The 25,972-nt window shown below is 46.5% G+C and overlaps 1 protein-coding gene across 2 annotated transcripts in view; it reads left to right on the top strand.

Moving 5' to 3' along the window:
• DOCK1 (dedicator of cytokinesis 1) overlaps positions 1–25,972 on the top strand; it is a 528,830-nt gene that overhangs the window by 348,750 nt on the left and 154,108 nt on the right. The window lies entirely within an intron of this gene.

The following is a 25,972-nucleotide window of genomic DNA, read 5'->3' as shown; positions in this document are numbered from 1 at the left end:
TATCCTTGTAATTGTCAAGGAGGAAACCAGCCTGCGGGGGTCATGGAGAGAGTGGACACACTGAGCGGGCGCCTCTGTCAGGATGTAGTGATGCATTGTTGTGTGGGGGAAACTGTGATGCCAGATGGGTTTGATATGTATTTGTTGTTGACATAGGAATCATCCAGTGGAGAGAGAAACAGATGAGGGGTGGTGGTGGGCTGGGTGGAGGAGCTCAGTTTGAGCTGTGGGGTCCATAGTAGATGGGATGGAAGGGCACGGGCTGGCCTTTGATAGGAACGAACACGATGGATCCATTGTAACAGGACAGAAGACAGAGTGGGTACAGATGTCATCACAGGTGTAGAGGTGACTGTTGTATGATGAGAAGATTTCAGCGTGTTTCTTTCTCTTTTCTCTCTAAAGTATGAAGCAAGATCATTAGCAAGAAGGGGTTTTTGGAAAAGTCAGTGATTACGATCTTGTGTCCCCCCAGTCCTTAAGGACGGAAAAGCAGGAGCCCAGGACACTCTGGCACAGTGGTCCAGAGTCCCAGCAATGGTACACTTCAGGCTGGTGGCTTGCCATCCTTTCTCTGTTTTGTTTAGAGGTACAGAATATACAGCTCTGCTCAGCGCTTCTTGATCAGTCCCAGGAAGTCTCGGGCGCAGCAAGAATTTTGTGAACCACATTCTGTTTTTTTTTTTTTTTTTGCGGTACGTGGGCCTCTCACTGCTGTGGCCTCTCCCGTTGCGGAGCACAGGCTCTGGACGCACAGGCTCAGCGGCCATGGTCACAGGCCCAGCCGCTCTGCGGCATGTGGGATCTTCCTGGACCTGAGCACGAACCCGCGTCCCCTGCATCGGCAGGCGGACTCTCAACCACTGCGCCACCAGGGAAGCCCCGAGAACCACATTCTTCCATCATCCTAGTTGCTCTTTGGTCTCCATTGCTTTTTGAACTGCTCGGTTGCAGAATGCATGAAGGGATTTTAGAAATCACATGCTGAGCATTATGGGCCATTTTCTGTTGCTAACTTCACTTTCCTAGTTCCTCAGTGACATAACATGCATGTCTCTGCTGCCGGCGAGCAGCAGGTCAGGGTGTATAGAGCCCTGAAAGCTAATGGCCTTCATGCATCTCACTGATCTCATTCACGTAGAAGTGTCTCTCGTCTAGCTGGAAACGCTAATGCCAGTTGGGCAGCCGTGATGAAGGGATTCGCATTTCAGCTGCCTTGATGTTGAGAGTGGAGAGTGAGCTCAATTGGAACATAATCAGTTTCCCTTTTAGAAAAGGTTAATGTGGAAATATCTTGTGAGCAGCAGAGATTCTAATGTCCTTTTGACTTTAAAAAATTTCCTGGGGAGAGGGATAAATTAGGAGTCTGGGATTAACAGATAAACACTATTGTATATAAAATAAACAACAAACAAGAAACTACTGTATAGCACAGGGAACTATATTCAATATCTTGTAATAACCCATAATGGAAAAGAATACAAAAAAAGAATATCTATCTATCTATCTATCTATCTATCTATATATATATATGCATGGAATCACTTTGCTGTACACCTGAAACTAACACAATGTTGTAAATCAGCTGTACTTCAATAAAAATATTCTCTGTTTTCATTACTGTAGAAGCATTTCATACAGTACAATCACGAACAGTATTGGTTGTTAAAGCATTTGGTGTAGGGGTAGATCACTAAAAAAAAGATAGTACATATATACCTTGCACACTTTAACTTGTAAGATGTAAACGTACATTTGTTTCACAAGGTCTGTTTGCCACGTTGTTCTACCTTCCTTATTTAATTTAAGTTGGGTCTACTGATGAGCACTCCACATTGTCTTTCTGGCATAAAACATCTGCAATACGTGAGTTTTCATGCCTTTAAAACCTGGAAAACTCAAGACCAGTATCATAGCGGTTTGAACTCTCCTGGATTTCTGGGATGTTCTCACGCCCATCTGATTTGACAGCAGTTTTGTTTTTTGTTTTTTGTTTTTTTTGTGGTACGCGGGCCTCTCACTGCTGTGGCCTCTCCCGTTGCAGAGCACAGGCTCTGGACGCGCAGGCTCAGCGGCCATGGCTCACGGGCCCAGCTGCTCCGTGGCATGTGGGATCTTCCTGGACCGGGGCACGAACCCCGTGTCCCCTGCATCGGCAGGCGGACTCTCAACCACTGCACCACCAGGGAAGCCCTGACAGCAGTTTTTAAAGCAAGTCATCCGTCTAGTCTTTTCAAAGCTTTGACTTCATTTTCACATGAAAGTCAACTTTCTTTTCATAGTCGTAGTTTATCATTTCGTATAATTTTTAAGTAATTTATGCAGTTATGATAACAGATTTCCTGGATATAAACCAGGTAGGGAACACACACAACTGTATGTACAAACCATACGTGTGTATGTGCTTTGTTCTTAACTATAGAGGTTACATGATCACATCGAAGGAGAGCTATTTAACGTTACCCATAGTGTCACTGTTCTATAGATTAAAAAAGAAAAATCTCTGTTAAAGTGAATATTAGGTCCTCCTCGATTGGTGTTGGGCGTAAGGGATTTTGCATATAGATGTCTCTTAAATCCCTGTGCATTAGAAGAAAAAGACCTAACTAGATAGTGTTGGACCTTCCCAAGAAAAGAGACATCAACATATTTAAATTAGCATTAAGTGCCCTCCTGGCAATTATGCAACCACTGGCCTTTACTGTTTCTAATTAGCTCTTTGCGGACCTCTCAAAGATGGCGGGCGGGTAAGCTCTCAGATTCTCAGAAAATGAGACCAAGTATTAAGATCGGAGAGCAAAGTCGTAAATGAAGCAGAACTGGCATTCAACGGACCAGAGGGTTTTGTTCTCACTTTTCTCCTGAATATCTCTCATCCAGTCTGGGGGTAGATTACGTGAGGTTTAGGGAGTACCAGGAAAGTAAGTTAAAAAAACTATAAAAGAAGGTTGATTAAACTTAAAAGGTTTATGTTCTTTCCTGACCCTGAGTATTGAACCTGCTCATGTGGTAAAGCACCACCTGATCACGTGGCAACAGATGAGAGCAGGTGGAACCTGATCACGTGCTAACTGATCACAGGATAAAGCACCGCCCAGGCTGTGAGACTGGCAGGGGAGGGGGCGAGGCAGGTGGAGGTGAAGAGAGGAGAGGAGAAAACCTTAACTTTGTTTCCCTTTCAAAAGATGTGCTTCTTCTTAACAAAATGTAACCACTGATGTTAGCAAACTAATGAGATGCTCTAACATTGTTTACCAAATAAAAAGTTTCCTTCTGTGTGACAAATAGGAGATCAGATCAAGTGGTTAGATCTGCTGCTTATATGATGATGGGTGCAAAAATAAGTACCTAATCGGATTCTTAAGGTCTGAACGAACAGACACCAGCGTGAGACCCACCACTTAATGTAGCTCCTGTGCCCCCAGGACATCTGCTCAGTGCCCTGAACATCTGGGTTCCCGAGAAATATTAGATGAATCTGTTGATCCTGCTTTATATTTAATTAATGCTTTTCCAATGTAGTGTCTTCTACAAAGGAGTATAAATCAATACACTTGGCTTTTTCACAATAAAATAGCATTCAGGATGCTTTGAAACAGCTTCAAAAGCCCCAACTATATTCTTAGGCTTGTAGGTGTATTTTACAGGAATTATCATCAAGGATAATAAAGATCATAATAAAAGCATTTGATATTTATCAAGCCTTTAGTCTGGGCTGCACCTTCCTTGCATCCTTTGACACAATCCTCTCTGTAGCCACAGAAGGCTGATCATATGATCCTTATTTTGCCGGTGAGGGAGCTGAAGTTGATACTGATTTCGGCAGTTCATGCCAGGTCATGTGACTAATAAGTCAGAGAGGACCAAATTCAAACCCCGGTTTGCCTGACACCATAGTTCACTTTCTAATTTTTTAATCTCCAGTTATATTTTTCACCTCCTTTGTACCTTCTTTACCCTTTAGAATGTGGATGGGGGAGAAGGCATGAGATTATCCAATAATGCAATTGCTTGGATAAACATTTTTTCCCCTACTGTTTTGATATAGAACTTCCAGCCCCTTTGTCAGTTAAATAAATGTTTGGGGTATTAAAAAGAATGACTCTAGGGCTTCCCTGGTGGCGCAGTGGTTGAGAGTCCGCCTGCCGATGCACGGGACACGGGTTCGTGCCCCGGTCCGGGAAGATCCCACATGCCGCGGAGCGGCTGGGCCCATGAGCCATGGCCGCTGAGCCTGCGCGTCCGGAGCCTGTGCTCTGCAACGGGAGAGGCCACAGCAGTGAGAGGCCCGCGTACTGCAAAAAAAAAAAAAAATTACTCTTGACACTTGTGAGAGATTGGCAAGGCAGACCTTATTCAGGACGATCCTGATGGCTGTAGGGACCACAGCAGTGGGGTTTTGCAGTGGTGGAGAGAAATGGGGCTCAACTCCCTGAGAACCTTAGAAGCAAAAGATGGGCACTTTTAGCCGAGGAGCAGGGTGGGATCAGTGGATGTTAAATCATGAAAAGGAAGCATCAGAGGTAAGGGAAGATGCTGGCTAAACCAACCTAACAGGTTTCTTGCTGAAGGCAGACCAGGGTGATCACACACCACCTGGGTGGAGGTGGGGGGAGGAACCAGGTCAGATATCCGGGGTGATCAGCTATGGAGGGTGGTGGATTCTTGCTAAAACTGGTTGACACATAGACAACCATGGAAGCCCACAGGTCAGGGCTTAGTTGAGAAGAGAGTTCAGGGGAGCCTGAGTTTGATAAAGGAGAAGATCTTTGTCAGGGGCAGAAATATGGCTGGAATTCAAGTAAAGAAATGTGCTAGTGTTCACTGCAGAGCCGTTTTGCAATGCGCTTTGGAAGAACAGCACAGAAGGAAGATCCAGTCAGCTTGGTGCACTTTCCCCCGGCTGCAGCTGCATTAGGAGACCGCAGCTCACGTTCTTGCACTTGTGAGCACGGCCGCCCGAAAGGGACTATCACACGCAAAGAAAATACTTATTTCACTCCATCATTTCTCATTCATCCCATCAGTGGCTTTTCCATAATATCTCCATATCAGTAAAATTGTAGAAGCGTGACCTGAAAGTCGAGTCAAATGTCATACTTTGAGAGCACATTCTTTTTTTTAAGAAATATGTTTGTGGTTTAAAAACTTTATATTATATGTTTTACTTTTTAAAAAGGGAGAAACCTTTGTTCTTTGAGTAAAATGCCCTGGCAGTGAACCGTTTTTGTCTTTTTTTTCTTTTTAAGATTTTTTCTTTTTTTTTCTTAACTCAGACAAAAATACCACACATTTCCCACAGCATCATCTTCACCCTTTCCCATCACCTTGCATTCAGACAGCTTTCAGGCATTTGGAAAATTGAAGGCCAAAATGCAGGGGATTCGCTCAGCCTTGACAGTTCCTGGGGACAAAGTTGGCATTTTGTTCACTGTTCTTACAGGCACTTAGCCTCTTGCCAGGCACTTCGACATCAGAGAATTCAGGGCGTAGATCAGTGACTACGGGGGCAAATTGATGTAGAGGTAAGTTAGGGGCTTATAGGAGAAATGCAAAATGCCCTGGTCCTTCAGCATCTACTGAGAGGCCTTCATGAGGCCGTTGATAATCCATGTTGGTTTGAAACTGAAGGTGTCTGTCTGTTTTCCCTCCCTTTTCCTTTTTTTCTCCCCAAGCCAGGAAGAATCAGGAATATTTTCAGCTTTTCCATTTATGAAATGTCCAAAGGAAATGAAAATCAGGTCAGCCCCATGGTCCGTATTTTATTCCCTGAGTTGGCGAATCCCTGACACTGTTTAGTTTAGCAAGTTGCTCCGTTGGAATTTACAGTAAAGCCTTATTTAATATATTTCCATTTAGTGAGTGTTTGTTTTAAATAACTTCCCTGGCTTCCTTGTTTGGTTTGTGCTGGAGACTTTGTCTCTGTGTTTCCAATGTGGCGGGAAACGGAGGCCCCCGGGCTTTGCCACACGGATACAGTTTTATTTTTAAATCGAAAAGTCGATTTGTTTAATGTACTTCAAGAAGCAAATTCATAAAGCGGCAGCTTTCCTGAAAGACGTTGCCAAAGTCGTAATTGGTAGAAAGTTCGCAAGAAAGAGGGATTAGCTTGTTGAGCTGTGGCACAGCAAACTGTAATTGTCTCAGGTAGTTTTGTGGCTTGTTGAGAGAATGACACAGAACTTAAGAGTTCGTGAGCTCCCTGGCAGTGACATAAAGATCGCCTTTGCTGGGAGAATTTGCAATAGGACAGCTCTCAACCCTACGGGAGCAACATGAAAGGACAGATCATTCCAGAAGGGCTTAGGAGGTGAGTCTTTCACTATATGCCAGGGATCCGTGATGTTCCTGGGAGTGGGTCGCAGGTGCTACACAGGCATGTCACATCCCTGGCAGGTGCACAGGTAGGACTGGGTTCCTTCTGTCTCCTGACTCTGTGCTTCACTGGCATTGCTGGGGACGGGACCCAGAGGGCCTGTGAGTGTCAAAGGCCTGCTGAAGACACCTGGGGCCGATCTCGTGCTCATGCAGCCTCATCTTGAGAGTTGGGTGCCTGTTTGAACAGGATGCTTTGAGAACCAAATGGCCCAAGTTGGTTCAGATGAGCAGATGCTGACTTGGCACCACGGGGGCCCTGACCCCACCCCTGATGCTGAGGTTGCCGGGATGTAGACGCCGACCGCCCTACAGGTCAGAGGTGCTGTGTCACTTCTAGGAAAAGACTGCAGAAAACATTGCAGCTCCCGGCTTGGTTGGTGCCCACCCTTCCTTCCTCTCATCTCCTTCTCTCTGAGAGAAGTCCTGTGTAGGGAGGATGTGCAGACCACCAGGGCTACACTGCTGGGATGAGGAGGGAGGAAATGGTCTCAGAGCGGAGGCACGCATGTACTGTGGGCACCAGTGCAGTTTTCCTCTCACAGGGGTTCAGGAAAAGTGCCAAGCAGAGGGGGATCTGGGAGCTGGGCTGTAAAGGCAGAATAGAACTCAGTCAGCAGAAGCAGGGGGAAGGTTCTCCTGCTATGCTCCTGTGAAGGAGCGTAGTGTGCAAAGCCCAAGTGCTGTGCAGGGCCTGGGTTAGGGAATCTGTTGGTGACCCAGGACGGCTGAGCAGAGGGACCCACACGATTGAGCAGGATAGGGTCCTGGAGAGGTGCTCTCAGGCCAGATAGCAGGAGTCCTGAATGACAAAGTCAGGCCCTAAGGTCAGCTGAATGGCAGCCTGAATTTCCTCTGCAAGCTTAGTCCTCCCTTGGCATGTCACCTAACACACAGTCACAGTTTCTGTGGAGTAGGACATAGACATCTCTGAAGGTAGCATGGAAAGGCTATTATTCTGCCTGCTGAAGCAGGCAAGACTTGTCTTGTTGGTCCCAGTATGTGAATGTCTAGAGTAGGGCCGGGCACTTACTAGGTGCTCACAAATTATCCTGGAACGCATAGTAGGTATACCACGAATGTTTGCTTTCCTCTTTCTTGTCTCCGTCCTGCCACTGGGAGATATATCTATGTATCTATACATCTGTTTTATTCTAGGAGGTTCTGGTACAAGGTTCATGGGGGCACTGACCAAAAATTTCCCTTTCATACAAATTACACGCCAGTTGCATCCTCTGTGGAGGTGGTGTCCCTTCCTCTGAGTCTCCTGCTCAGGGGAAGGTGAGCTGTCTCCTTCGGCTCAGCTGAGTTAGTCTCTAATCAGCTAAATTCTTAACCAACTTTAGGCTTTTCTACACGTATTAAATCTTATTTATTTATTTATTTATTTATTTATTTATGGCTGCGTTGGGTATTTGTTGCTGCACGCGGGCTTTCTCTAGTTGCAGTGAGCGGGGGCTACTCTTTGTTGCAGTGCACGGGCTTCTCACTGCGGTAGCTTCTCTTGTTGCAGAGCACGGGCTCTAGGTGCCCGGGCTCCAGGAGTTGTGGCTTGCGGACTCTTGAGCTCAGGCTCAGTAGTTGTGGCACGCACGGGCTTAGTTGCTCTGCGGCATGTGGGATCCTCCCAGACCAGGGCTCGAACCCATGTCCCCTGCACTGGCAGGCAGATTCTTAACCACTGCACCACCAGGGAAGCCCTCCACCTATTAAATCTTATCAAATCATGACATTCATCCCACCCCCCAAAAATATCAGGAAAGACTCAATTGCTTTGGTTGTTCCAAGTCTTTTATTCAGCAAAGACAATGTTATCTTGAGAGGTGGTTAGACAACGTGAAGCTTTATGTATATTAATAGGCATAATTCATGTTTTGATGCTGTTAAATGTTCTTTTTTAAGATTTTAGTTTAGTTTAGTTTAGTTTAGTTTAGGGGGGAGGAGAGGTTTACAAGTTACTTTGAGGAACCAAAAGGGAAAGCAGTTATCCTTCTTCCAAGGCAGGAAATAGTCAACTATTGCTTTACAGCAGCTTCACGTTTCAAAGGAGTTAGAGCTAGTTCCTCTTTGACTTTTTAAGTTAATCAACATTATTGGGGTATAATGTCTACTCAATAAAATTTACCCGCTTGAAGTGTGTAGATGGTTTTCAGAACCTACTTGATTCTGATATCATATTGAGAGAAGGAGTGGAAATGTTTGGAGTTTATAATCCTGAGAAGCATCTTTATTAACTGTGATTCTGATTCCTTTGCTTGGCAAAATCACATATGCCTGAAAAGGCAGCTGTCATTTCCTCTTTAGTGATGTCCTGTCCTCTGGAAGGCTCTGAGCTTCTGGGCCTTTAAGTTGAGTACAGATGACTTCCGGGCTTTTTCCTTCTGCTGTATTTTTTCCTCTTTCTGGAAGAGAGGCCAAAGGCACAGGCGAATGTGACTTGCGCGGAGCTCCATGGTGCCTGGATGTGGCTGGCCTCCCTCAAACCTGAAACACCTGGGCCGATTTCCCCCTCACGGGGCCGGGCGGCTGAGCATGCTCAGTTGGCTTCCAGCCGACTGTTGCTCAGAAACCTTGTGGCTTCAGCCACCAGATGGTGGTCCGCCCGGGAATGAATAGCGTTCAGAATTCCGTTGCAAAGATTAATTTTAAAAAGCCAGTGGAAGCCTAAGGAGTCACCTGAGGGAGACGACAGCACACCTCCCCCTTTTCATTATGCTCCATGTCTCCAGCCGGCACTCCTCCCCTACCCCCTACCCACCCTCCTCTCCACACACACCCCCATTTCTTTCTTTGCTTCTTCAGCAGCAACGAGATTCTCTCGGCTACATATTCTTTTTCCCTCAGCTATTTCCGACATCACCCTGAGTCCTGAGAGCAAGCTCTGTTTTGGTGACAACCAGTTGTCATTTTTTAGTGGCAGACTGAAAAAAAAAAAGACAGTATCTTTGGAGTGCGTTGGGGATCTGCCAGAGGGGACCCAGGTAACTCATGGGTTTACCGAATACTTTCCTACCCTTTCTCTTCCCACCAGGAAAGAACAGATAAATGTGGAAAGTTCTCCACCCAGGGGCCAAGTGTCCTGTGAGTTGAAAATGTGCTGGAAGCGCCGTGCTTCTGTGGGTCCTGTCTGGCTGAGACATGGCGCCTTGCTGGGGCTGTGCTGGGCTGTGGTGCCCTTGGCTTAGCTCCGCGAAGGCCCTGAATGCCAGTTGGAAGTTCTGCTCACAGAGCATCGCACTGGGGTTTTGCTCGGCTGCACTAAATAATGAATCATCGGTTTTCTTTGCCCATCTGTGCTTTCACACTCCTGCTCTTGGATGGAGCGGCTGTGTTCCTTGTCTGCCACGGGTAGTCGCTGTTGGAAGGAACAGGTCAGGGTGGGGATGGAAAGAGTGTGCTTGTAGCCAAACAGGCCAATGAGGTCAGAGCAAAGCGCAGAGCAGGGGCCGAGCCCTGTTCTGTGGTCTTGGCCTGATTTATCACCCTAGAGGTCACAGAAGCCTCCAGAAGGCATGCTGCCTGCTTCTACCCTCACAGGGCACAGGAGAGTTGCATAGTGTTTCCTTTCAATACATTATATTCAGTAAATATAGGAGGAAGGAAACCATCCTATACCTAGTCCGAAAGGAGTAAGAAAGATACATGTGACCCTTTTCTCCAATTGGCTTTAGGCAGATGTTTTTACATGTATGTTTTACTTTCTTAGAATCCTGATATAAATATCATCTGTGTGCTACGTTTTTCACTTACCAGTCTATCACAGACAATTTTCCATGTTAGCACAGAATTGTCATCACCATCTTTTTTTTTTTTTTTTTTTTGTGGTACGTGGGCCTCTCACTGCTGTGGTCTCTCCCGTTGCGGAGCACAGGCTCCGGATGCGCAGGCCCAGCAGCCATGGCTCACGGGCCCAGCCGCTCTGCGGCATGTGGGATCTTCCCGGACCAGGGCACGAACCCGCGTCCCCTGCATCGACAGGCGGACTCTCAACCACTGTGCCACCAGGGAAGTCCATCACCAGTGTTCTTTTTGGCTGCATGAATCTATCCAGTAACTTGCCAGGATGTTCTCTCATTTCTCTCATGTACTTAGATTACTATCAAGTTTTATCTGTTGTAGATAACATTGTGATGAGTGTCTTCATGCATATGGCTTCTGTGTTTTGGATTATTTCCTAGGATACATTCCCAGAAATGGGATCGCTGGAGTTTGATACATATTGTTGAATTTTTTTCCAAAAGGATTTTTACCAATTTTATTGCACACTTGCCAGAATTCAGTATTATCTTAAAAAAAATTTTTTTTGTTAATTTAGCAGGCAAAAAGTGGCCGTGTTTTGTTTACATTGCCATTTTTTCCGTTATTTGCAAGAGAAAATAGTTTGCGTTCATTTTCTTTCTAACTGCATTTTTTGTTTTGTAAACTGTTCAGAACCTTTGCCTATTTATCTATTGTCTTTTAATGTTTTTTTAAGAATTTTATTAGCATTTTTATACAGTGCTCATATTAACCCATTTGATATTTCTACAACTATTTTTCCTGTGTTGTTTGCTACTTCATTTGGTTATTTTTTTTAAAGAATTTGCTTTTGTTATTTTGTATTCAAATTTTTAACTTATCAAATCTCTCCATCTTTTTCTTTATGATTTCTCCATAATGGCATCCTTCATCCACAAACGTGATATTCAATTCTAGGTTTTATTTTTATTTTATTATTTTGTACTTAAGATTTTAGTTTTATCTGATTTTGATTTTTTATGCTAAGCGTTTCTGAATTGATTTTTAAATTTCAACTACTTATTACAACATCATTTATTAAATAATCCTGTATGATTTAAAAGTGATTCTTTCAATTAACTTTTTAGGTAATGTTATTGGTCATTTCTGGGCAATCTGTTGCTTCCATGATATAATCTATTCTTGGGTCACGACCACATTGTTTCAATTACTACTGCTTTATGGTATGTTTTAATATCAAACAGCACCAGTGTTTCTTTATTACTCTTTCTCTGATTCTTCTTTAATATTTGAATTTATTGTTCTACCAAATGAACTTTCAAATTATTTTATTAAATCTCCTACCAAATATAAATTTTTTCAAGTTCTGATTGGACTTGCATTAGATCTGAGTGTGAAACAGGCACATTTTATGGCGCTGAATTTTATGCTTGATGTATTTGTTTATTTCATGAAAGAAATCCATGTTTATTATGGAAGGTATTAGAAGATAAAAAATAAAGTGGCTCATCGCCCACAAATGACCTTGCTGACCTGGATTTAATGTAGACCCTTGGGTGTACGCACATATTTCTCCTTTCCTGGCTTTGGCAGTGGTGGGGGGTAGCCTCACAGCTCAGCTCCCAGCCCTGCTTCACTCAGTGTGGAGGTTGGAGAGGGCCTCCATGCTGAGGACCCCAGGTGCCCTCTGGCATGCTTCCCTAGATTCAGCTGCCAGCCTGCTTTTCTGCAATTCTACTTTTCCTGCCTCCCCTCCAGGTAACTTCCTGTGTAGGCCTCCCATCTTGTTTCCTTTCCATGATCATTAAATGATGACCGTCATGTATCTCTTACTTTCCATCTGGGATCTTTTTTTTTTTTTTTTTTCTGATTGAGGAACACCTGGGTCTGCTGACTTTGAATTCTCTCTTTACTATGTAATGTCTTTTTAATTTCATTTCTGAAGAATATTTCGGGAAAATAATTTGAGGCTGGCAGTGACTTTTCTTCCGTTTGAAAAAGTTATTTTCTTGAAGGTAATGATTCCAGTATCTTTTGGCTTTTATTTATTCTACAGAGTCTTATTATTTGCCTGAAGGTAATGTGTCTTTTTCTCCAGTGGAATTTTAATGCCAATGTATTTTTCTTTTTTTTTTTAACTTTTTATTATGGAAGTTTGTATACATATATGGAAAAATAGAATAGTATAATGTCTCTCAGTTATAACCATCATTCAACTTTAACTGTTACAAACCGTGACTAAGCTTGTTCTAGATATCACCTGAACTTCTTCTCTCTCACCATTATTTTTAAGCAAATTCCAGGCATTATATCAGGTCGTACATAAATACTTTAGTTATAGCTCTTAAAATAAGAATTTTAAAAATACCACCACAACGTATTATTATACCTTAAAAACATCATCTTAATGTATTTTCTATAGTTTGTTCAAGTCAATAATTAAACAAGGTACAAACATTGCATTTGGTTATTATATCTAATGAGTTTCTTTATAATCTTGAGGTTTAACCTCTCACTTAAAAAAAATTATTTATGGAAAATATTGCCATGTTTATCTTGTAGGAATTTCCACATTCTGGATTTCTCAAATTGGATCTCCCAGTCCACTATGTTTACCTAAACTGATATATCTACAAACTCAGTGAGATTTATTTTCTGTTTGTTTCTTGTTGTTTGGCAAGAACACCTCTCAGGTGGTCTGGTGTCCTTTCTGTTCCCTCATACTGAGAAGCACATCATGTCTGTCCGTCTTATAAAGCTGAGATTAATTAGGATCTTCCAGTATTGTCAGCACTTATCCTTTTTTTTTTTTAGGATTTATTAAAAATGTAGTAGTTTTCACCCGATGATTCTAGCAACCAATGATGATCATTGACTAGGTCCATTATTTGAGGTGGGGGGGCATTTATTATTTATATTCTGTTATTCTATCTGCATTCATTAGCTGGAATTCTTTCACAAAATAGAAAGTTTTTTCACAAAGTATTTGGTTAGCCCAAAGAGCAGTTTTCAAAGGAGCAAAAGGATAAATGCTTGCCTCTTTTATTTGCTTATCTTCCAAATAGTGAATTGGATCACTAGTATCCTCCAACAATGACCAATGAGTTGTTTTTTTTTTTTTCCTTTAATATTATCATGAATCATCATGTGTCTCAGGCTATTGACATCATTACTGTTTGTGCTGCTCAGTTGTGCCATCTTAGACCGGCCTGACATTCTTCATGTGGGCGCCTGGGTCTTTTTCACACAGCCCAAGTCCTCTTGGAGAATGGCTTGGCTTTCTGATGTGACAGGCTGTCCCAGGCTGATTTGGTACATTTCCTGCCCCGAATCTGGAGTTAGCCGTTGAAGAAGCCTAGTTGCTTTTAGTGAGAATTGGTATTTAGAGACCATAGCTGGGCAATAAGGGTGCTCACTGCACCTGAATTAGTCATTGTTTCTAGGTCTTAGTAGGCAGTGCTGGGAAATACATTTTCAATAGAGAAAGCAATAATAGGAATTCATACTGATAGTCCCAATTCCAGTTTAGAGTTATGGAGTTATGAACTTACGTTCTTTGATTTTTTTTATTTGTAATTTATTTTTCTTACACTAAAAATCTTGGTTTCTGGGCTTCCCTGGTGGCACAGTGGTTGAGAGTCTGCCTGCCGATGCAGGGGACGCAGGTTCATGTCCCGGTCCTGGAGGATCCCACACGCCGCAGAGCAGCTGGGCCCGTGAGCCATGGCCGCTGAGCCTGCGCGTCCGGAGCCTGTGCTCCGCAACGGGAGAGGCCACAGCAGCGAGAGGCCCACAGTGAGACGCCCACGTACCGCAAAAAAAAAAAACAAAAACAAAAATCTTGGTTTCTAACGACACTAGCATAATTACTTACTGCTTTGTCCAAATATATGTATATAGATGACAAAATATACAATAATTTATAATACATATTATATAATATATAGCATATATTATATATTTCTCACACACATATGTAAAATAGTTTCAGAATAGCAATGCTAATATTATTACTAACAATATGATTACTGAAAGTAGTTTATTTTTTGGCAGGATGTATTCTACAAGAAATACAAAGTCAAATTAGTGTGTTTTGCATACATTTGAGGAGATTCCTCCGGTATGGTTAAAGTCATCAATTTGATATTTAGAATAGTTTCTTTTTAAAAAAAAAAAATGTAGTGCTTACTCTTTTATTTTCTTATATTGTTATGTCTTTCGAATACACTAAACAGGTGTCTTCAAAGTGCTTTCATTTTGGCACCTCCCTTTCTCTGTAGTAAACCATTTTTATTACTTTGTTGTTCATCTATACATTATTACTTAACTTTTAATATAAGTAAATCGGTTACCAACCAGGGTTCTTGGCCCCCTTAATCAATAGAAATTGATAAGAGGCCAGATAAGAAATTTAGGCAAGGCTTTATTGGGCCCCCTGCTGCAGCAGGAGGGAGCGAAAACAAGTAACAGGTTCCCTTGCTCACTCCCCCAAGGCAAGGCGAGCTGGTTCCTTCTATGGGGTGAGGGTAGGGACAGGTCCAGGGGTCAGGTGGGAGCTGTGGCTTAGGTGGTCTGCCCACCCCCTTGGTGTGGTGTTAAGTGCAGGGGGCATGTGCAGTTCCCCCTGCTTCAGCCGTGGACACATACCTGGAGCCTGAGTACTGATGGGGCGGGTTGAGGTTGGGAAGGTGTGACATGCCCTCGTATCCACATCTTTTGAATTAGTCGAGACTCCTGGTTACCAGGGTCAGGACCCAGGCTAGGAGGGGCTTAGGCACGACAGGGACTATGCCAGCACGTGTCAGGCACTGCTTTGATGGGCCTCTGGGGGTAATTGAGTACCTCTCCTCGATGCTTTCAGTGTGGGCCAGCTTCATTTCTTCCTGCTGCCGTCCCCCCACCCCGTCCCCCCACCCACCCCTCCTTGTGGCAGGTGGGGAATAAGGGCTACTCGCCACACGCAGCTCCCATTCTCAGACAGATGGGTGCACCTGCCCCTTCGTGTGAGTTCTAGAAGCCCTCGAGTGGAGTTCTAATGCTCCTGTGGCTCAATACCTAGTACACAGCCCTGTGTAGCAAGCAAGCAGCGGAGGTGGGATTGTTGATCAGAGACGCCCCTGTTGGTCAGTTCGCTGGGAGAACCTGACAGGACGGGGCTCGATCCAGCCATCCGGTGGCTCAGTGGCTGACCCACCCCTGCCGGGAAGTTGCCTCCTACCCCGTGGCTTTGCTTCTTTCTCCGCCTTGTTAGGCAGAGCGCAGCCTCCTGCCCCACTGTTACGGTGGGTGTGTAGTGTTTATCATAAGCCCCAATGGATAGAACACGGAGGAACAACAGCATTTCGAGGCACGGGCCAAGTCAGGTGAAGTGCAGGCCGTAAGTGACCTGTTAAACAAGAGGTCTGGCAGTAGGGCGCCTGTGTGAGGAAAGGGGTTGCACTGGGCTCCCCCGGGCTGTCTCCGTCCTACATGGTGCAGGATGGTGTAGGATGTCGCCAAGCTCACCAACCCTGGGCTGCGTCAGGCTCTGTGTGTGCCCTGCACTGCTCTGGAGTGAGTGTCTGTGGCTTGACAAGGACAAAGCAGCAGCGGATCCCTGGAAACTGCGTGTCTAAAGCACCTGCGTCTATTTCATCAACTTGCCTGAGCTGAGTCACAGTTGGCCTCTGACAGCGCTGCTAACAGACCACGCTGATTTTGGACAGTTTTCATTATGTGCATTTCCAGTAGGACTACTCCCAGTCTCTCCAGTTGGTTTTTTTTCCCCCCTGTTAAATCCTCTGTAAATGTTTGCTAGGGCCTCCATGTCTGTGCAAGATGCAATCTTTCCAGAGCCTGTGTGCCAGCCCCAGGGAAGGAAGCTGAGGGTTCTCTCTGAGCCCCATTACCAGAGGGACTTGGGCTGCTCTCCGCCGGTTGGGACATCGCCTGTGGCCGATGTCCACTGGCCACCTCGCTGCAGAGTTCTTTTCTGCTGTTTCATGGATCACGAGTGTGAAACAGTGCTCTTGGGCCTTTATAAAGGCCACCAACGTTTGTCACAGGGCCTCAGGGTCACATGCCCCAAATAACACTGAACTGAGGCCATGGAACAATGGGTATAATGCTGTGAAGTAAAGGACATAGGTAACTGACAAATCCCAGGCGTGGTGTTACTACCTGTGAGACGCTTATTTTCACATGCGTCATTGCATGCGTCTTTGGGTACCCTTTGTTTTTTTAATTGAAGTACGGTTGGGTTACAATGTTGTGTTAGTTTAAGGTGTACAACAAAATGATTCAGTTTTACATATATATATTCTTTTTCAGATTCTTTTCCATTATAGGTTATTAAAAGATACTGAATATAGTTTCCTGTGCTATACAGTAGGTCTTTGTCATTTATTTATTTTATATATAGTAGCGTATCTCTGTTAATCCCAAACTCCTCATTTTCCCCTCCTCCTTCCTCTTTGGTAACCATAAGTTTGTTTTCTATGTCTGTGAGTCTGTTTCTGTTTTTTTTGTTTTGTTTTGTTTTGTTTTGTTTTTTTGCGGTACGCGGGCCTCTCACTGTTGTGGCCTCTCCCGCTGCGGAGCACAGGCTCTGGACGCACAGGCTCAGTGGCCACGGCTCACGCGCCCAGCCGCTCCGCGGCACGTGGGATCTTCCCGGACCGGGGCACGAACCCGCGTCCCCTGCATCGGCAGGCGGACTCTCAACCACTGCGCCCCCAGGGAAGCCCTGTTTCTGTTTTGTAACTAAGTTCATCGGATACTTTTGCCTTCCTGTTGACTGCTGAAAGGTGCAGCCTGCCGACTCGTCAGGCTGTTGACCACGTTTATTTAAGGAGAAATAAAAGCTGTTCTCACGTCTCACCCGCAGCGATGGGCTTTATGCTCTCCTCTTGCCGAGGAAACCTGATGATGATGTGAAGTGACACTCGACCCCCCGAGAGTTGATATTGGCAGACAGATTTCTTGCCCTGTCTCCTGGCCACCCGCTTGCTGCTTTGCAGTTGTTAGGGACGTTAGAAACAGGGCCGGGAAGTCCCAACTTGACAGGTTCAATTTGTAACGTGAAAGGCCCTGTGGGAAAGGACTCCAGAAGCCCGGCAGTACCCTGCCAGCCCTGCCGGCCAGGAGCTCCGCAAGATGAAGAGAGGAAGCGGGGCTGTTGGTGGTGGGAGTGGCGCAGCATCCCACAAGGGCCCCCTCCATATGGCACTGCCGGGCGGGGGGGAGCGTATTGGGGTCAGGAAGCTTCAGAGACGTGGGGCTCCTGGTGCTCTGAACTGCCGCCCCAGATCTTCCGAAGAAGCACGGACTTGGAGGCATGGCCTTTATGGGGACATGGGGCACTGCTGGCTGGCATCTAATCTGTTATCTCTGAGGGGACAATAGTCTAGGTGGGAAGAGAAGCAAATGCCTGCCTCTGCGGAGAGAGCCCTGGTGGCCTGCAGGCGGCTGTGACTCTCCCTTCCCTGTGGCTCGGGCTGTGGAGGAACACTGCTGCCTTGTCTGGACCCTGAAGGGCCAGGACCAAGTTTCCTGTGTCACTTGCATCCTCCTTTGATGCATCCCGCCCAGACTAGGTTCATGGTCCGTTCTCAAGGGACAGAGCAGTGGCTTTGCAGCTGAGGTGGACGTGACATGTGTCCTTGACCGAGGCACACGCCCTCCCTCCCCTCTCCCCTTGTGGGCAGGTCATGCTCTTCAGTCTGCTGGGCAGCTTTCCGGGGGGTGAGTGTGGGACCGTGGGTCTGTGAGGACCGAGGTACGTGCCTGCCCAGTGAGCCAGACGATCAGCCCTTCTGAACCTGGGCAACAGGAGCTGTGGCCAGGTCACCCGGAGCCCAGCATAGAAGTGGTGCCCAAAAGATATTTGTGGAATGACTACACGAGATAAAAAGAAAGCAGCAAAAATGGGAGGGCTCTTTTTTTTTTTTGCGGTACGCGGGCCTCTCACTGCTGTGGCCTCTCCCGTTGCGGAGCACAGGCTCCGGATGCGCAGGCTCAGCGGCCATGGCTCACAGGCCCAGCCGCTCCGCGGCATGTGGGATCTTCCCAGACCGGGGCACGAACCCGTATCCCCTGCATCAGCAGGTGGACTCTCAACCACTGTGCCACCAGGGAAGCCTGGGCTCTTAATTTTTTAAAAAGCTGGTGAGAACAGCCAGGAGCCCTCCTCTGCCGGCGTCTTCCCAGCTCCCGGACTCTGCCTCTGGCATGGTTCTAGAACCTTCCGACCATCTGGTCTGCCCCCTGCATTCACGTGCATGGAGCTTCTTCACGTCTCTGGGGAGCCACGGGGACCACGCTGTGGATGTACAGCGCAGGGGAGCAGCGTGTGCTCACTCACCTACCCCCAGCCTCCAGGGCAGGTATGGGTGCCTGCCTCCTGCGGTCCGTCTGTCCCCCCAACTCAGCTCGTGTCATTCCTCCTGCCCCCCATCCTCTCGTTCCTTTGGGTGGTCATCACCTGCCTATTTTAAGGCCTCTGTCACTCAGATAGGCTTGGAATGGAACAATTTTGAAGTTGAACCTTTTCCCAAGAGATGTGTATTTGTACCGATGTGTATTTGTATTTGCATTGTATGTGAATTTTCCTGTTCTTAAATAAAGATGACAGAACCATGATGGGAGGGATTTGGGGCCAGGGACAGGAGCCCCTTTAACAAACATGGCCCGTAGCTTCTGATGGAGGCCAGGATTCCTGACCCACCCCTAGATGACCCATTTGGGGAGCTAGAATATATTATGTTATCTTTGTTTTTAAAAACAATAGGTGTAACTGGAGCCTCAACAACATGTGAAAACCCTAAAATCAGATCTGTGGTATTTAACTCTTCTCCAGTGCGTACTGATAATTACGCTTTTAAGCAGAGTTAAGTACAGGAGGGGTCAATTCTGGGTGGACAGGCTCTGGCTTTCTTAGAGCATGCTGTGCAGTTTGGAGCAAGTTTCTTAACCTCTCTGGGATTTCCCTTCCTCATCTATGAAATGAGTGGGTGTTACAGTTGATGTATGATTTCTGAAGTCCCTTCTCACTCAAAAAGTCTGCCTCAGTACTTTTAACAATGCGGGACTGCCTCTTTCCACCTGAAGGATTACCTGCCAGGTGGCACCAGATTTCATTACGAAGCAGACGGGCCAATTAGTTTTCACATAGGTCCTTATAAAACACCAAAACGTCGAGGTACTCACAAGGGAAGGCGGAAGAGGAGGGCGAGGCGGGGCCTGGAGCCAGCCCGTCCCCTGCACGGTGCCCTCGGCCCCTGCCTCTCCCGGAAAGTCCTGTGTTCCTCTTGGGGCCCCAGCGCGCCCACCTGTTCGTCACACCTCAGTGCCCAACGGGTGAGCCAGACTAGTTGTGGTTTAATTGGCAAAACAGAGGATTATCCAGCAGTTCAGTTAGCTCTTCTCTCTTTGCCTGCCCGCCAAGCCAGCCACGTGCGCCTGGGTCTCAGGCGGCACGTGAAGGAGAGGCGCCATCCGTCAATACATCCTAGAGGGCGTCCTCCCCCACGTGAGATGTGCACCCTGTCCTGTCAGTGGCTGGAGGCGGGGTCGTTCGCCTGTCCACCAGAAGACTGGGTCAGGGGTTCTGGTCCACTTGCTGAGGCCTCAGGTGAGGATGCTGTGGAGACAGGGATGCCAGCAGAGAGAGTAGGGCAGCTGTGAATAGGGCAGCTATTCACAGCTCATAGGACAGCAGCAGCTGGGCGAGTACAAAGGAGGGAGGGAAACAAGAGGTGGTTAGGAGCCAGAATCTGTCGTTGTGCCAGTGAGCTGACTGCGGAAGGCAAGGAGGGGCCTAGAAAAGACAAGGCAGGATGCTGTCGTCACAGATGTCGGTTTGGAAGGGAAGAAGGCCGTTGTAAGTTTGATTTGGGCCATGCGTAGTTTGAGACGCCTACAGGAAGGATGGGCAGACCAGTAGGAACCTGCAAGTATAGGCCTGGAGCTGAGAAACAAGTAGTCTCTGGAGGAATAGCTTATCCTGGTGGAAGGTAGAGAGGCGATGGGGCACGAGAACCATCAGCCCCGATTCCGGAGTGGGGGGAGGGGTAAGACATGGGGTGGGGAACTCTGTCCTGGGGACCATCCTCATGGAAGCAGGTAGAGAAAAGAGAGAGGGGCGCTGAGCAGTGAAGGAGAGCGAAGAACCAGCTTGTGTAGCTAACTGATGCCAAGGAAGGAGGCCTCAGGTGGGACGTGTTCTCATCAAGTTCTCATAATTAAACAACAGAATGACATTCCTCAGAAAGCGAAGCAGCTCTCAATCATGCTCTATCCCTCTTCCAATTTTACAGTAATAAATTTTAGTAACTCTCTGTAGTTAGGTTTTAGCGTCTTGGAATAGTGAAAACATAAACCAGACACTCCTAGCATTAGCTTGAGAAGCCCTTGCAGTGAAAATCAGTCCATGAGAAGGGAAATGCAGGAAGCATTTTCAGAAGAAAGTGATGACAGCCCTGAGCATCCTTTTGGAGCAAGAGTCCAAGTCCACCACTGTGACCTGTCAGGATGCCTTCTCCACTTCCTGGTCTGAATATTACTCATTTCGAGGTTTTGTTTATTTTATCTTGAGGGGAAACAAACACTACTTAATTAATCTCACCAAACATCATATTGGAAAAGTAATTATTCCCACTCCGTATAATAACCTATCTGTAGGGAAAATAATCCATTAAGTGTGAGTCAGTGTGCATTTAGAGACTGCTATTAAGATCAAATTGGTTCCTAGTTATGAGTACCATCATTTTGGTATTTGCTTATGCATATACTTCGTGATGCCGTGTTCTGTGACCTTAAAACCTAATACCCGTACAAATAATACCTGTATGGTAATTAGTGTCAAAAAATCACAGGTCAGGGCTTCCCTGGTGCCGCAGTGGTGGACAAATCTGCCTGCCAATGCAGGGGACATGGGTTCGAGCCCTGGTCCAAGAAAATCCCACATGCGGCGGAGCCACTAAGCCCGTGCACCACAACTACTGAGCCCACGCGCCTAGAGCCCGTGCTCCGCAACAAGAGAAGCCACCGCAATGAGAAGCCCACACACCGCAACGAAGAGTAGCCCCCGCTCGCTGAAACTAAAAAGAAAGCCGGCGTGCAGTAATGAAGACGCAACACAGCCAAAAATAAATAAATAAATTTATTTAAAAAAAAAACTCACCAGTCAGCCAATCAGATGTTTCACAGATGAATCCCTTTGTTTAGGGTTAGTTTTAGTCTGTGACAAATTAGAGAGTGAATTCCCTCTTTTGGAATTCTAGTGATAACTGTAGCAGAGGGTGAATTTGCTTGTATTTTCAATAAGTCATTCGTTAACTGAAATGAAATCTTTTCATTAAATTATCTCTCATGGTTGAGTTAATCGGGAGTTTTCCTTTCTTTTTTCATTTACTGGCATATCCTTCAGTTCTCCTTGAGTGAACCAAGCGATTGCTTTGACCATTGTCAGCCAGAAAGCGTTTCCCTTCAGTATCTCCCTCTTCCCCAACTGGGACATAAATTATCTCACAACCAAGATTACCACCTGCTCCTGAGACACGGGAGCTGATGATCTGCTCAGAGCTGGGCTTTGTTAAACCTTCTGAAGATGTATAAAAACTGCTATTGGTTGATTACAAGGGAAACACCTCGCAAACTTCTCTGGGTTCATATCACAAGGTCCAGAGACGGCAGTGAGCAGAACATCACTTTGGAAAATCAGCTGGGCACATTTGTCAGAAATTTCTTGAGATTTCCTTGGCCTGGGGAAGGAACATGAAGGCCCTGCTCATGAGAGACAAGAGGAAATCTACCCAAGGGTGGCAAAGAGCCTAGTGATGGTTTCATTCATAAAGGAACAGATGATGTAGAGGTGGGATGCAGCCAGCATCTGTTGGGGATGAATTACGTCCCTGCAAAGATACATTGGGTTCCTATCCCCTGGTACCTGTGAATAAAACATTATTTGGAAATAGTGTCTGTGCAGATGTAATCAAGTTAAGAAGTCATACTGGAGTAGGGTGGGCCCTAATCCTGTGACTGGAGAAAACAGAGGCTCAGACACAGCTTGCAGGGAGAATGCCATGTGACAGTGAAGACAGTGATTGGAGTGATGTGTCTCCGAGGGGTGCCAGGGACACCACAAACTAAGACAAAGGCATGGAATAGGGTCTCCCAGACTGGCTTCATAGGGACCATGGCTCTCTGGCACCTTGACCTTGAACTTCCCGGTCTTCAGGACTGTGAGAGAATAAATTTCTGTTGCTTTACTCCACCACTTTTTGGTCATTTGTTACCAAAGTCCTAGGACACTAGGACGTCAGTCACCTCGGCCAGTCTGGTTGAGTCCTGATGGGACCTCCCAGGCCCATTGTGGCTACTTTGGAAGGTCACCGTGCTGTGGTCAAAGGTAGACGGGACTTGCTCCGTTCAACTAAGTTCCTGTACCGCGTACTCACCTCAACCAGTGAAACCAGACCTCGCACCCCCATCCGTTGCTCCTCTTTCTGGAGATGTAGTTTTAAGAGAGAAGAGTATCTGTGCAGTGTTACTTCCCCCAGACTCTGTGTCCTTTCTTGCAGCAGCCCTGCCTTTGGGACCCGACTCTGTTTCTCCAAAGCCAGCCCGCCCTCTACCCACCCACCCAACATTAATTCTGTGCTCGGAGGAGGTGATTCAGGCAGAAAGGCCGGGAGGAGCGCAGACAGGAAGGTGACCAGTGGTCTCAGTGGCCTTTCCCCTCAGGGACATCCCACAGGCTGGTGGCAGCCTTGGGCTTGAGCTGGCGTCCTCCCCTGATGACAGGTGCTGGTGGGCTGCAGCCTGGGAGCACGTGCCCCCACCTGGGCTCTTGGGAATCGCCAGATAGAGACCACAATGTGAAGGGGGACATTGAACAACGGAAGGCCTCTCTCCTGCGTCTGCTTCCCTCTTCCTTCTTCTCCATCACCCATCCCATCTTCCTTGTGCTTTCCTGATAATTCTGATCCTTTCCTGAGCTACTTAGAAAAAGCCTAACAGGAAAACAGCCACTGAGAGACTCAGCTTGGACAAAGACAGCCGAAGTAGCAAAGGTCAGTACGTACTAGAATGAAGGACCCCAGAGACAATAGCAGGGACTTATGCAAATGCATAGACCATGGCCCATCAGGGACTGCCCTCCAGGAAAACTGTTAGGTCACGAAACGGAAAAGGGCTGCCCCCTCCCCTTTTACAGTGTGTTTTCTTTTTCCTTTGCGGGCCCTGGGATTCCTTGTAGATCTGCCGTTGGATTCTTTCTGGTTGTTCATTTGAGGGGGCCTTTGGTCTGCACCCTGGCCACCCCCGGGATGGCTGTACCAGGCCTTTTCCCTCCTTCCTCTCCAGCTGGCCCTCCTGTGCTCCCTGGGGCACCACCTGACTTTCTTTGTTTTGTGTTTGTAGTGGAACTTGTTCTATCAGAACTTCTTCCTGGCCATTTGGAAGGCGATGACAGACACTTCCGGCCTCCCCTGCAGCCAGGCTGTGTGAAGCCTGGGTGCACCCCTCTGCTGCAGTCTCCAGAAAAGATAGCAGCTTTCCCCAACCTTCCAGCCTCATTCAAACACTGGAGCTGAGATGTTAGAATCACACCTCCCCTGGGAAGAGCAGCTGAGGTTTCTGTCTTAGCAGAGTCAGTGCGCATCTGTGTGATCGTATCTCTCTGAGAGAAGCCAAGATCAACAAAGAGGAGTGTTTTAGAAGCTTTTTCCAGTTGAGAGGCTGACGTCCATTTCTGACTGCGCGCTGGGCCATGGCTCCCAAAGCACTTGGATGCAGGGGTTGAAGCCCAGGTTTCGTCTAGATTAGTGGGCTAATGGTTGCGTTTCCTTGAGCCCGTTTTACACACCAACGTGATTCAGCAAAACCTTTGAAAAGTAGATTTTGCATCCTTTTTTAAACATCTAGCATGTGTATTGACCCTAGCAAAATGTCCCAAATATTTGGTTGATGTAACGAATATGAACCTGTCAAACTAACTTTAATGAGTACTGTACTAGTGGCTTCTTTTTGCAGAGGGAGGGGTAAGAGGGATGATAGGTGTTTGCAAAATAACTTCGCTTTCATTGTGTGGAATAATAATTTCTCAAGGCTTTGTGGTCACCTGTAAATACGTACATTCAGATTTCAGTATTCGAAAAAAATGTTGAATGTGTTGTTGTGGGTTTATATCAAGTCAGCTACTTAAGGATCCGTGAGTGCACACAGTGAGCCCGTTGCCCCCAGACCTCTGTGTTTTCATTTGGCGATGGTCTCTTGGGCCTTTTTCCTTCCAGTGGCCCCATGGGTTAGTTAGTATGACAGGTCTCAGAATCCAGGGTCCCTTCTGCATAAAGGTGAGAGTCTAGGATGCTGACCTAGGTCCCTTTCTGGCCCAGCTCTTTTCCACAGCCTGTGTTTCCCACCCTCAGTCTGCCCTGGAGGAATTCAAGCCAGACCTTTACCTCTCTGCTTGGCCCACCTGAGCCCACAATGCACCTGAAGCCCCAGATGCCTGCCCTTTCCACACACACCTGTAAGGCAGGTGGGTGAGGGAGGTGCTGAGGGGACCTGTGTGCGCAGGCATCACTGAACAGACAAGACGGGCCCTGAGCTTGGAGGGAGGGGGCACCAGGAGACAATTCCTGCGGGGCCAGAGCTACTCTTGGTGGGAATTCTGAGGCTGTTTTTAATTCTCTGCTGGCTCTGCCTGTCTCTGAATCAAAGCCATGGCTGTTTTCATAGTTAGAGGCATTTTGAGGATGGCAAAGATATCTCCCCACAGAATCCAGTCTCACCTAGCACCGTGTCTAAAGTCTAGGCCATTGCATGGAAATTGTGGTTTAAAAAATGGAGTGCTCAAGGCAACAATCCAGACAGTTTGGGTTTTTAACTTTATTAGTTCCGTTGAAGTCTTGTGGTCGATGCTTATAGTTTGTAGGTGTACTGTTTTTTTGTTTGTTTGTTTTTTTATAGTGTCAAGAGCCACTTTCTTTTTTTTTTTAGAAGATGTTGGGGGTAGGAGTTTATTAATTTTTTATTTATTTTTGCTGTGTTGGGTCTTCGTTTCTGTGCGAGGGCTTTGTCTAGTTGTGGCAAGCGGGGGCCACTCTTCATCGCGGTGCACGGGCCTCTCTCACTATGGCGGCCTCTCTTGTTTCGGAGCACAGGCTCCAGACGCGCAGGCTCAGTAGTTGTGGCTCACGGGCCTAGTTGCTCCGTGGCATGTGGGATCCTCCCAGACCAGGGCTCGAACCTGTGTCCCCTGCATTAGCAGGCAGATTCTCAACCACTGTGCCACCAGGGAAGCCCCTAGGTGTACTGTTTTATACCCAGGTACAGCTTTTTCTCAGCTCTTACATGAAGGAGGTAGGTGTGTGGGTCTTCAAACAGATGGAAAAGAAACATTTCTAAATGGGTCTTGTCGTGAGAACATCCACATGGATGCCAGCTCTGTGTGCAATGAAAACACAAGTGTGAGGTCACTAGAAAAGCTGCATTTTTCTTTAAATGTCTGGCTTCTTAAAATCACTAGTGTGATCACTAGTGTGATCTTAACATTGTTTTACCATGAGGTTGCACAATTAAATCTCATGCTTAAGTTTGCAATAAAATACAAAAACTGTGCACAGTTAAGAAAATCATTATGACGCTTGTTAAAATGGTAAGGAAAACTTTGTTCAGGACTGCTGTGATGGGTGTCAAGACTTGGCAGTAGCAGAGAGAGATCGAGTTCAACTCCAAATACAATAAGAACAAGTGGAGATTTATAGCCAAGGAACAAGATGGGAGGGTCAGTGGGTGGAGAATTACTAAGAGGATCCAGGGTTGGGGGATTGTTGCTAAAGCCTGAAGACAGGACTTAGGCAGTTGCCCCTTGATG

This window comes from Leucopleurus acutus (genome assembly GCF_964270905.1).
Source record: "Leucopleurus acutus genome assembly, chromosome: 14".
NCBI lineage: Eukaryota > Metazoa > Chordata > Mammalia > Artiodactyla > Delphinidae > Leucopleurus > Leucopleurus acutus.
The sequence above is the reverse complement of the archived record's forward strand: the minus strand, read 5'-3'. Positions and strand labels throughout refer to the sequence as shown.